The sequence below is a fragment of the Eleutherodactylus coqui genome, chromosome 3 (genome assembly GCF_035609145.1).
Source record: "Eleutherodactylus coqui strain aEleCoq1 chromosome 3, aEleCoq1.hap1, whole genome shotgun sequence".
Classification (NCBI taxonomy): Eukaryota; Metazoa; Chordata; class Amphibia; order Anura; family Eleutherodactylidae; genus Eleutherodactylus; species Eleutherodactylus coqui.
The window spans coordinates 171,864,729-171,876,894 of record NC_089839.1 but is presented as its reverse complement, the minus strand read 5'-3'; positions in this window follow the sequence as shown (position 1 = coordinate 171,876,894).

The window sequence follows — 12,166 nt, the reverse complement described above, 5'->3', positions numbered from 1 at the left end:
GGTACCTCTCAGGTAATCTGTGAGGTAACTCTCTCAGGTAATCTCTGAGGTACCTCTCAGGTAATCTGTGAGGTAACTCTCTCAGGTAATCTCTGAGGTAACTCTCAGATAATCTCTGAGGTAACTCTCAGGTAATCTCTGAGGTAACTCTCTAAGGTAATCTCTGAGGTAACTCTCAGGTAATCTCTTAGGCAACTCTCTCAGGTAATCTCTGAGGTAACTCTCAGGTAATCTCTTAGGCAACTCTCTCAGGTAATCTCTGAGGTAACTCTCAAATAATCTCTGAGGTAACTCTCAGGTAATCTCTGAGGTAACTCTCTCAGGTAATCTGTGAGGTAACTCTCTCAGGTAATCTCTGAGGTAACTCTCAGATAATCTCTGAGGTAACTCTCAGGTAATCTCTGAGGTAACTCTCTCAGGTAATCTCTGAGGTAACTCTCAGGTAATCTCTTAGGCAACTCTCTCAGGTAATCTCTGAGGTAACTCTCAGGTAATCTCTTAGGCAACTCTCTCAGGTAATCTCTGAGGTAACTCTCAAATAATCTCTGAGGTAACTCTCAGGTAATCTGTGAGGTAACTCTCTCAGGTAATCTCTGAGGTACCTCTCAGGTAATCTGTGAGGTAACTCTTTCAGGTAATCTCTGAGGTAACTCTCTCAGGTAATCTCTGAGGTAATTCTCAGGTAATCTGTGAGGCAACTCTCTCAGGTAATCTCTGAGGTAACTCTCAGATAATCTCTGAGGTAACTCTCAGGTAATCTCTGAGGTAACTCTCTCAGGTAATCTCTGAGGTAACTCTCAGGTAATCTCTTAGGCAACTTTCTCAGGTAATCTCTGAGGTAACTCTCAGGTAATCTCTTAGGCAACTCTCTCAGGTAATCTCTGAGGTACCTCTCAGGTAATCTGTGAGGTAACTCTCTCAGGTAATCTCTGAGGTAATTCTCAGATAATCTCTGAGGTAACTCTCAGGTAATCTCTGAGGTAACTCTCTCAGGTAATCTCTGAGGTAACTCTCAGGTAATCTCTTAGGCAACTCTCTCAGGTAATCTCTGAGGTAACTCTCAGGTAATCTGTGAGGTAACTTTCAGGTAATCTCTGAGGTAATTCTCAGGTAATCTGTGAGGCAACTCTCTCAGGTAATCTCTGAGGTAACTCTCAGGTAATCTCTTAGGCAACTCTCTCAGGTAATCTCTGAGGTAACTCTCAAATAATCTCTGAGGTAACTCTCAGATAATCTCTGAGGTAATTCTAAGGTATTCTCTGAGGTAACTCTCAAGTAATATCTGTTGTATTTTCCACACTTTAGCTCCTCCCACTTGCTTAGCTCTCATTGGTTAACTGTGAGCACAAAAGAGACCAATTAACCCTTATCGTATCACTTAATAGGAAACAACCATCATCTGTATAACACAATATAATAGGCAGAACATATAATTGGACATGAAAACATTACTGTAACCAACATAAAACATCGTATCACAAGGATAACTTGTAAATCTGGTAGAACCCCTTTACTGTAGTGCCTGCTACAGCGATGACCTCCCTCTCGTGTCTCAGGTAGATGTACAGAGGGAATATAGCGATGTATAGAAGGCGTATAAATATGTAACGGTACACTTATGTCTGTATTATGGTTACATTTGGTAGTTTTTTTATTGTTTTCACCAAACACATTATTACAATCCCGTTTAGAGACTTTATATTATAGCTATCAGATTAAAGAGAAGTAAAAGAAAACCTCCCAGAAGTAGTTCTGCGCTGCATCGGGAGACGTCTATACGATATCTTATCTATAGCTGAGGTGGACTATAGCACCGTACTGGTTCTGTCCTGCTGACACTGTCTTCAAATGATTTCCTGTATGTGTTCATCTCCTCAGCGTGTGCAGCATAAATACAGTAGTGACTCCTGCTGCAGCATTCAGGCATGGCACATACTCTGCTGCTTCATATAATGTAACAGAGCATGTGACATCCAGCTCCTTCTCTGACTCTCAGGTATGGAAACTGGTGCAACTGACAACAGTGATGATATACATGACCACAGCAATAAGATTCCATGGATCGCTGCCAATATGAGAGCTGGAAAATGAATGCAATAGAATCTGATTTATTTCCTGTTGCTTATAATATTCCACAGTGCTGTACAGAGATTGTCCCCACTTACATAAGTCCCTGTCATCAATGGGCTCATAATCTTATATCCCTATCTCATGTATGCACTGGGGACAGCACAGTAGTAAGCTTTGTTCAGGTACCCTATCTATTGTATTTATATTGTAAGCTTAGTTTTGGTATCAAATATATATCAAGTAACTTTGGTTCTGATATCATATCTATTTAGTAAGCTTGATTCGGGTATTGTATGTATGTAGTAAGCTTGGTTCTGGTATCGCATCCATGCAATAAACTTTGTTTTGTTGTCATATCTATGTAGTAAGCTTGCTTCTGGTACTGTATCTATGTAGTAAGCTTGATTCTGTTATTGCTTTTATGTAGTGAGCTTAGTTCCGGTACCATATCTATGTAATAATCTTGGTTCTATTATTATATCTATGTAGTGAACTTGGTTCTGGTACTGTATCTATGTAGTAAGCTTGGTTCTGTTATTATATATGTAGTAAGATTAGTTCTGGTACCATATCTATGTACTAAGCTCAGTTCTGTTATTGCATCTATGTAGTAAGATTGTTTCTGGCACCGTATCCATGTAATAAGATAGGTTGTGTTATTGTATCTACCCCGTTTCCCTGAAAATAAGACATACCCTGAAAATAAGACATAGCATGGTTTTCCTTTTTTTTTTCTTGAGGATGCAAAATGATTTTTCAGGCTTTTTGAAGATGCTTGAAATATAAGCCCTACTCCAAAATTAAGCCCTGCTAACAGTTAATTAAAAAAGTCAATTTAAATAGTGTGAATGGAGTGAATAAAAGTAAATAGACTTTCATTGATCCGTTCACATTGGTGTGTAAACACTGCGGGTTAAGAAATAGATCGGACCATGCAATCAGTGTGAGCATTGATTGTGGCTGTTCTGGTTGGGTGTCAGCTGTCAAAGACAGACGACAATGACATTGTATGGAGCTCAACCTCCAACCCTGCTCAATACATATCCCGAACCTCAATGATGTAGACGTACATAATGGAGTGTTAAGGGCTTCAAGAGATTTTTGGGGACTTTTAAAAAGCTGGCAAGAAACAAATGGAACTATATAATAAACTATCCAGTTCTCACCTGTTAAATCCTGCCATTCCAGCACAGCCACCTCAGTCCTTGCTGTTTCAGTCCTGCTGTCATTCATCATTCACAAGACCACTGATTGATTACAATGGTCACATGAATGAAGACAGTCACATAATCTTTGCAGGAGCTTCCATGGCCGAAGCGGCGGGACACTTCACGGGTGAATATGGGATAGTTTACTATTTTTTTTCTTTCTCTGCCGTCAGTAGGGTTTTTAAAGGTCCTGAAAAACTTCATTGAAGATCATCTTTGCTAAAACCTGGACAACTACTTGATCACATAGAGTGCTGACTCAGCATAAATCATACGGCCCCCATATATAGTACGGACAGCGAAACCTCTCTAATAGACAAGCCTTTTAAGAAGACCACCTCTGATCTACACCATATCGATCAGTTGAACCTATTGATGTAGCAAATGTTAACTTGACATTTAATGCATAACCATAACGACAACATGCAGTACAGTGTTGGGATCATGATGTAATTTAATGTCATTTTTTAGTAATGGATACTTGTCTTAGGAACATTGAGAAGTTACACTCTAGCTTTGCCCGTTTTTTACTGCAATTTTGGTGGTCGTCTCAAAGTGGTTTCACTGTTTATAATTTGCATAGAACTTCCCTGCGGGCCTGGAGGAGTTAAGACGAAGCTCCAATGAGTCAGTTTTGACAGTATCGGAAACAAGAGCTACTATTTAATGAAAACTCTTCCATTTCATTGATGTATTGTAATTCACATAGAAATTAAAGTGAAGTGCTTCATGACTCAACAACCCAAGTGCTAACCAAAACTAGCTGTGTATGTGTGATATGGGGAGGTAATTGTCTGAGCACCACATGTGATGACAGCAGAATTCCTGTCTTCATACTTTGTACTTTTGTGAGAAATTCCCTCCCCCACCTATAAAGTCACATGTAAAATACATTCTCACAGACCCTTTTCAATCTCTTTTGGTCATTTTTTTTTATAACTAGGTTACAATGTAGCAAATGGGATTTCAAAAATTTCACCTTCCTATAAAGTGATTGAAAATAGCGAACTTTCATTTCCAACCAGAATATGTGGCATTCTTTCTGGTTTTGTTGCTTTTCTGTAATTCTCTTTAATGAATGGGAAAGCTGGATACCAGGCTAAGTATTCTCATTTAAGGTCCTTTTACACGGGCCGAGAATCTCATGATTCTTGTTTGCCCGAGTAAACGAACTGGTGACCTTATCACCAACTCATCTGCGCTCGGGCAGCATGAACTGTGCAGTACTTGGACACTAATCGTTCAGTGTTTTTACATCCATTTGTAAAAAGAAAAAAAAGCTTTGGTCGCGTGTTAGCCAGTAGTGCAAAGTGTGATAGTTCTCAGTAAGAGAAATCAAGTAATCGTGTAGATATGATACCTTCTAATGGCTAACCAATACATGATGTTACAGCGAGCTTTCGGGTCTTCTATGGACCCTTCCTCAGGCTTAATGAAACTGATTTGGATGGGGCCTATATCTATCTGTCTGTCTGTCTGTCTAGATAGATAGATAGATAGATAGATAGATAGATATACAAATGCAGAGACGACACCCCTCTTGACCTAAATAAAAATGTTCACGCTTATGAAATTTGAGACTGATTTGCACTTACAACAATACCAGACAAGATGAGCAGAGAGGTAAATACTTAAATACTTAATCAGTCCACTGTTGAGGAATGTGACAGTTTTATGATGTGTCTTATCTTTCCTTCACACCTGCACATAAGGGGGATGGAACAATACCTTTGCAGCGGCACCTATTGGATGGCAATATTACTTAAAATCAATGTACAAATTTTTATGAAGTTTAAAAAAAAAAACTATAATTGGGAAGAGAGACAACGCCAAGAGGACATCCCTCTTGCCCTACTTTAGACCATTCATATTCTCTACTGATACAAGGTTCATTCCATTCTTGAGAATATTTTAAAAATGACCATAAATATTATACCCCCAAATTCTTCTGTGACGCTGCGACTTAAAGGGGTTGTCCCGCGCCGAAACGGGTTTTTTTTTTTCAACCCCCCCCCCCCCCCGTTCGGCGCGAGACAACCCCGATGCAGGGACGTACAGAAAGCTTACCGGAGCGCTTACCTTAATCCCCGCGCTCCGGTGACTTCTATACTTACCTGTGAAGATGGCCGCCGGAATCCTCTTCCTCCGTGGACCGCAGCTCTTCTGTGCGGTCCATTGCCGATTCCAGCCTCCTGATTGGCTGGAATCGGCACGTGACGGGGCGGAGCTACACGGAGCCTGCATTCTGCACGAGCGGCTCCATTGAAGAGAGCAGAAGACCCGGACTGCGCAAGCGCGGCTAATTTGACCATCGGAGGGCGAAAATTAGTCGGCACCATGGAGACGAGGACGCCAGCAACGGAGCAGGTAAGTAAAAAACTTTTTATAACTTCTGTATGGCTCATAATTAATGCACAATGTATATTACAAAGTGCATTAATATGGCCATACAGAAGTGTATAGACCCACTTGCTGCCGCGGGACAACCCCTTTAAAGATGCCCTTCAGTATGACAACTCACATTTGCTCTATGCTGTGTCTGTGACCACAAAATGGTTTGCCACAGGTAGTTCCGTCTTTCCCTTTCTAATTGAGTGGCGATGAGATATAAAGCCCCCAACAGGACATTCTTTACACCGGATCAGGTACACAACATTGTACGGGGAACAGGTGAATGTCCCAGGGATCTTATAGTTCTGCAGTGTTGGGGATTTGTATCCTGTCCGCGGTCAGTACATGTGAGCAGGTCTTGCAGCCCCTTACATTGCAGGGATAAGTTCCTTTTTGTGTGTCAGAGGGCAATGCGCTCCTGATTATACATATGTGAAACACTGAACCATCAGTGTTTAAAAGGACTGATAAGTGCACAAGCTGGCTGAAACTGAAGGACAAGCTAAAACCTCACAATTCTCGTTCGTTGTTCAGTTGTTTGCCCACATTTAAACTGAATGATTATCGTTCAGTTTTGCTCGTTTGAACGATTTTCTGAACCATACTCGTTCCATCTAAATGGTGCGTAAACTAACTTGGACAGATAGGTGAATGGCATGCAAGACAATAGTCAGGGCAGCCACTCCCACATGAATGCAATACAAAAAATAAAGGTCAGCACTCCCAACAAATAAATGAAACATGAGGGTGCATGTAAGCCGCAGCTGCAACAATTACAGTAACAGAAAGACGTACCTCAGTTTCTAGCTCCAGATTTGTTACGTCCATGCAGCGCACTAAAGCACCACGCCTCAGCATGGACGCAAGTTGATGTCCTAATAGAACCGCAACAACTCTCATAATGTTGCATACAGCAATTAAACCTCTCCATGTAAAGATGGAAGGACCCCTGTCCCATACTTATCGGGAAAAGTGGGGAACCCCTGTCTAAAAGCAGGGTGATTGTCCCGATAAGGATAGCCCCACTGTCTTCATCTGGGACCTGGCTATCTCTGATTAGGAACCTGGAAATATGTACAAAACACAGAACACGACACTGTTCACACACACTAAACAAAGAACATGAGCTTTCACACCTCATGTCTGGCCACCAGCACAGACATTTAGAACATGTCGCTGTTCACACCAACACACAGGGTTATGCATACCACATAGAACAGTTCTGCACATAGAGCACATGTCTGACCACCTGCACAGACATACAGAACACATCGCTGTTCACACCAACACACAAGGTTGGTGGAACCTGTAGAACCCCAAGTCCCAGACACACAATCTGACAAGATTCCTGTCCAATAAGGTTTCCCTGGACACAGCAGGTGGGCCCACATGTTTTGATCAAAATATATGCTAAGAACCTTGCATTTTTACACATTGGTATAAACAATAGTTGCACAATTTTATGGACATATTGAAGGCACTTGTTTCTGTTATTGTAATTGTTGCAGCCACAGCTTATGTGCACCTGCACATTTAATGTATTCGTGAAAGTGTTGACTTTTGTTCTTTTGTATGCATTTCAGCATTGACGCTATCATATGCGTCAGCCTGCATATTTATAAGTGAGTTGACAGTGTTGTCATCTGATAGCTACCTTTTTTGTATGGCTGTCAATAGGCCAATTAGGCAAGAATTGTAGTGCCCCCCGGGACACATATCAAGAGTTCTTCATTACTCAAAATACTACTACTGTATCTCATAAAATAGGAAAAGATGCTAATCCCAATTTATACCCATAGAGAGGCTAAGAATCATGTTTGGCTTTGCGTTATCTACCTATATTACGAGGAATCATGACCTCTGCTGACATCTCTGCTTTACTAAATAATTGTATTCCCTATAAAATCATAATTTTGCTGTTGCTCTGTTATTCCTACTGGAAATTTATGAATAAATTACAAACAGGGCGTTACCAAAGAGGGTGTGTCCCTACACAGTCTGGCATCATTCAATCAGTACTGTCAATGCCAGGAAGCTCTGTAGGGACACATCCCTCTGACAAGAGTAATTGTAACACACCAGTTGTCAATGTACTCATAAATTTCTAAGAGAAATAACAGAGGAACGGCACAAAGCAGAGTTATAAGAAAATGCTAGAAGATGTTGTGGGCATCTATACAGAACACCACAGGACCATGCATGGTCATGACCAGCATAAAGGTCAAGATGATTGAGTTAATTTAGCTTAGTTCTTTGGTACAGATAAGGTATTGTGGCCATAAAACAGCCTTCAAGCTGAGGAGGTCAGATAATTACCATCCTGAGCCCAGAGAAAATGATGATTCCACAGCTTTTGGCCGCCTTGAGACTACCATGACGAAAAGTTTGGAAATGTTGCTAAAACTTCATTTCCTTGCAAGGAAAGCTTCGCATTGGAATCGGAATTTAATGAAATAGTGACAAGCGCCTGATAGCAGAGCTATCTAGCTTTGGACATCACATGAATCAATAGGGACATTTAAAAAAGATTATCCCCTGACAATGCCCCATTGTATTAACATTTTCCCATCCAGATTACAAGATCCAGATCTGGTAGTCTATTACGAATTACATTAAGATATTCTACAAAGAGTATGTAAAAAAAATCTGAAAGATGCTCCAAGTTTGCCAAGAACTGTTCTTTATCTTAGTTATGAAATGCCTGGATAAAATGTGGCCTTGGAAATGCATACATCATAGCCCAACTGTAAATATATTAAAAGAAGCAATATGTGTGTACTGGGCACCAGAGCTTTATTAATAGGAATCAGGTCTGGAACAAAGACTGGAGGCTACAGGCACTTCCATTGTTTTGTTCTACTTTATTAAGACTTTATTAACTCCTTTCGGTCTGGGTGCAACTGAACTCTTCGCATCTCATTCAATCTAGAAAGCATTTCATGTTCTACCGGCATTTTGCCTTAGAAAGGTTGTCTGGTTTGTAAAACCCTTTCTCATACTTTGTATATAGCATTCATTTATCAGCTCAATTAAGTGCAAAGTGGTTACAAAGGAGTCTCTTCGGCTGGCGTCACATGGGAATAGAACCCACTGATTTAAATGGGTTCGCTCGCATACGTGTATTTTTTCTGTGCATTTCAGTTGTGCAATAAAATCGCAGCATGGTCTATTTTCTAAGGTCCCCATAGAGGGGTGAGCAAATGTGTGCGCAATACGCAAGGAGATGCGTGATATGCTGCGTAATTCCGTTGGAAAAAGGACGCATCTGCAACTCATTAGACTAATTAGCCATTTTAATTAGAGCACCTTTGTTTGCTGCATGTAAATGAACTTGGCATGAGTGCGCAAAAAATACAATAAAATGCCCCGAAACTTGCACAAAAAAGCCTTGCATGTAGCGCAGATACATTGTGCTGAGGTGTGCACAAAAACACATAAGCCCGTGTGAAGCCGCCCTTAGGGCTTAGTCACATGGGCGCCGGTGTTACTGCAGGAAGAAGACGGCTGTACTTCAAGACGGACGTCTCTCTGCAGCGCCAGGAGAAAGAACATGTGACCGGCTTCATTGCCGGTCATGTGTTTTCCTTCTTCAGCGCTGCGGGGAGTCGTCCGTCTTGAAGTCCGGCCCTCTTCTTCCTGCAGTGAGGGCTCAGTCACACGGGCGCCGATGCACCGGTGTGACTAAGCCTTTACTCTTGAAGACTCATGTATGAGAGCCTAAACAAATGGGCATGTTTTAGTCCTGTTATGCATTCGTGAAAATCACGGCCCGAAAACGTGACAAAACAGAACCATTGATTTTCCCTTTCTTTTTCACACGTGTGAAAAGGGCCTCACAGTACTGGTATTTGCACATGCAATATGTAAAGAATAGCAGTCGGTTTTTTCCCATGTGCATATGTTTCCTGTGCATTTCGGTCACACACAAAAAACAAGAAGCAGCGTGTTCTATTTTCCTGTGCATTTACACACCCAAAGTTCCCTTAGAAGTCAAGGGGAGGGGTGCGCAAATTTGCGTAAAATACATTAGGAACTGCGTGAAAAACTGTGTAATTGCGCAGGAAAAAGAAGACATCTGGAACTCATCAGACTAATTAGCCATTTCAATCAGTGTATTTCTGTTTGGCGTGCGCAAATGAACATACCTTGTGGGCGCAAAAAGTACTGTAAAATACATTACTACGCACGCACAAAAGCATCGTTCATTCTGCAAATACAAATACGCTTGTGTAAAGGGGGTCTTATAATACTGGTCTCCTCACATGGGGCAGCATCACCAATTGGGACCCTCGGTGTGCTTTCACAACCGAATATTCTGCAGTTTGCTGTGGAATATTACGCTGTCAAAATCCATAAACATATCTGCAGGTCTAAATGCAGATCTTGACGCAGAATTGTATACAGAATTCCACCATTTTCAAGTCTGCATCCCAATCTGCACGTTAGACTTTGTGGACTTTAGTGCAGGTTCTTCTGCACAGCGGAATATTTAGCAGCGTACTGCAGAACAAGCACGCTTACATTAGGGGGCCTCAGTATAACCGCACCTTCATCTTGGGCGATATTCACATGCAGATTTGTTGCAGAAATCTCCACCGCTGAAAATCCATTCCATATTTGAATGGGATTGTTTTGGTGGCCACACATGGATTTCTGCAGACCCCATAGAGATAAATGAGCCCGTCAGACACTTCTGCGACAAACCTGCCTCGTCTGAATTCACTCTTTCAATTGGTGGGAAAGAGAGGAGGTGAACGAGCTTTGGGATCTCCTATAACAATGGTGGCTTCAACCACCAACGCTGGGATGCAGCCCCCGATCTCCCTTCTCTCTGTAGGTCCCTACATCCTGATAGAAGTTCGGTGACTAGGAAGCAAATAAAGTATTTTACTGCTAAACCTAGCTGGGAATTCCAGGGGTTATCTGTGGCCGTTTTCTCTTTGAACGGCCCAGTACAATGTAATTTGCACATCCAATCCAACTCTACAGATCTCACCATTTGCTGCCTAGTTTTCACTATAACAAAAAATAGCGCAACGACCATTCAGAACAGTCATATAATATGTCAAGCAAGCCGACAGCAGATGTCCTGCTCGCACCCCTCTTCTAACCTCTACCTGGATATCCGCTCTCCGTCCCTCCCATAGACTTTGTGTGTAACCAAATAGACTTTCCTACTAATTGATCTGCTTAGCAAATCGAGATATGATATGAAAGGCGCATTACTTCCCTTTGTGATTGTATGGATAAAGTTTAACAGATGTGATTGCATTGACTGTTTCAGCCTTAGACAATGGCCAGAGGGGGGGGAGGGGGGGCATTCTGGTGCCAGTCAGCAGCACCTGTGCCATTGAAAGCCTGGGTAATAAGATCATGACATGGCTTCACTTGCATCACATGCATAATCTGTATAACCACAGAGTAGATGAGTCTCCTCATTGTCTGGTTATGTCCTGAAATCATGACTCACCGTACATGACGGATAGATGGATCCTTATACGGAGTGAAGGCTGTCCGCATGCTGAACTCATTATCGTTTTGGGCAGTCATCAATGGGTGGGTCATCACATCATCACCGTCATTACATCTTGAAACCACCTGCTGCACTTGAACCGACCAGGGATAGAAACGTTCAAGTGTTTTTTTGAATTTTTTGTCAATCCTCACCATTTGTAAGATTTCTGAGGATGAAAACCCATCCTGAGCACACCCAGCTGGCACAGATGCAAAAAAGGACTTTTCATACAGGGCAGAATTGTGCCACAGGAGGCTGCCAAATCTGCAGCTGCGGGAATCTGCACCAAAATCTGCAGGTCTAACCGCGTATTGTGATACGGAATTGAAGGCAAGTTATAAGCCATTTTCTATTCCGCTTCAAATTGGTGCAGAATTTACCGGTTCATCGTTGACTCTATGTGAAACACTGAACCAGAAGTGTTTAAACGCAACGAGTAGTGAACAAGCCAATGATTTTTATGCTGACTGAAAGTGGATGACGAACGAGAAGCAAACATTGTTCATTCGTTGGCTTGCGTTTAGACGGAACGATTATTCACTTTTGCTCGTTTGAGCGATAATCATTCTGTCCAAAAGCCCCCTTAGTGCTAGTAGTTCTCTGAGCTCCTTTCTTGTCTGGTGAGACAGACTAGTGAGTAGTGACATCATCATAACTGGTGACATCATTGCTTTTCTTGATGCGCTATGATAACTACCAGAGGTGTAACTTCTGGGTTCCAATGCAAAACCTGTAACAGGGCCGCCAACTATAATGCTTTATTCATAGTACTGGGCTCCCTAAATGGAGAAGAGAGGCCTTACACGCCCCATAATGCTCCTGTGCCCGGGTGCAACCTCATCCCCTTTAGTTATGCTCTGATAACCAATCATCCTTATCCACACAGTAGTTGTATATTATAACCCCCCATTTCCTGCACATAATTATGAAGCGTAGACTGGATCATTGGGGCATTTAGTGGAGTGGATCATTGGGGCATTTA